Source organism: Choloepus didactylus, chromosome 22, assembly GCF_015220235.1.
Source record: "Choloepus didactylus isolate mChoDid1 chromosome 22, mChoDid1.pri, whole genome shotgun sequence".
Classification (NCBI taxonomy): Eukaryota; Metazoa; Chordata; class Mammalia; order Pilosa; family Megalonychidae; genus Choloepus; species Choloepus didactylus.
The window spans coordinates 17,942,453-17,944,032 of NC_051328.1; positions in this window are offsets into that span (position 1 = coordinate 17,942,453).

A 1,580-nucleotide genomic window follows, 5' to 3' on the forward strand; every position below is an offset into this window, starting at 1 on the left:
TTCCTAATGCTTTCCATCATTATTTATTTATTGTTTAAGTCAATAACTGACTTTTAATTTTTTTTTTGTTTGTTTTTTGCATCAATGATTTTAAAGTGATTTTCTGTAGCTTTCAGCCAGAGGTGTTAAAATTAATGCAGCCTCCAATTTCTTTGTGGTTTGGGGAAGGACCCTGACAATGTATATAATTTAAACTTTACTGTTTCCTTACTATTCATCCTGAATCTTACTCAGTAATAACTACTTTGAATTCTCCAAATGCCTCACACTCCTTCCTGCCTTTTTTATTCTCTCTCTAGAAGATACTTCCTTTATATTTTTGCTTGAACATCTACTTTTCATTATAGTCAGAACTCATGTATCCACAACTCTAGGAATTTCTCTACCCCCTTACCCGCCTTTCTTACTCACGATGAGTTAAGGACAAACCCTGTGAGCTCCTACAGAACCCGGAGCTCAGCTTATCATACTATAATGTAAAGGAGGGATTCTTTTCTTTGCCTCTATTCCAAATTTGACTCTCTCCGAGACCTTCCATTCATCTGTCAAGAGACAGTTTCATAATGATCACTTTTGTGAAACTGATTTTGTCCAACTTTTAAAGAAGTTAGTCTCCCTCAACCTGGTACACACCTAGGCTTGATCATTTATCACATCCTGCTCTATTATTTATTCAGTAGCACATTTTATTTGCTTCCATATTCCTAGAACTTAGCACAGGGTCTGGCACACAGTAAATCCTCAAAGAATTGGCTAGACTAAATTTCAGGCTCCACATTCCACGTGTCAGTGCCCAAGAAGGTTTATTTTATTCCCTACTTACTTTAGGAGTCTGCCTGTGTTCATCATTCCACTTGGAAGACTGGCTCCTTAAAGGTATAATGAAATCTCTGAAGCTCTCCTTCAAAGGTTTGTTTACTGTGACAGCTGCAGAATTCAGACTCTCCATGACAATGCTGCATGGCCATGGCTCCACCTGGGATTTCCTCCTTCCTGAAAATGCAAACTAGCAAGGCCTGGCTTCTTCATGACCCTGTGAATGGCAGAAGCAATGAGCATCTGGCAGTGTCTTGTTTCTGTGAGGGAAAGTTTTCTTGCTCCCCAGTGGCTCAGTGGCTGAAGAGAAAACTGTAAGCACAGAAGTCTTTCCACAAATACCTGAGAACATTATACCATAATGTGTGTGTGTGAACAACTTGGACAATTTACATACAGAAGTAACAGAAATATTCTGGGGACCTCCAGAAAGGTGGAAAAGGCCATTTTGTAGCCAAACTGACACCCTTACTATGGGTTCAACTCCTTTTTTACTGGCTCTCCCTGGGGTAGATCAAACCAATGAATAAATGATCTCATGAATAAATGCAAATCCATAAGAATGTGAAGGCAAACCCTCTGAGGATTCTGTTTATGACATTCTCCTGGCACAAGAAGAGGGAGATGTTTATATGACTTCATAGCTTCCAGGTCTCCATCCTTTCTCAGTTACAAATCTGAGAGTAGTTTGTGTATTAATATAAATTGATATCCAAAGTTAGATTTTTCAATAAAGAGTGCAAGCTGCTCAAGGGTGTACATAG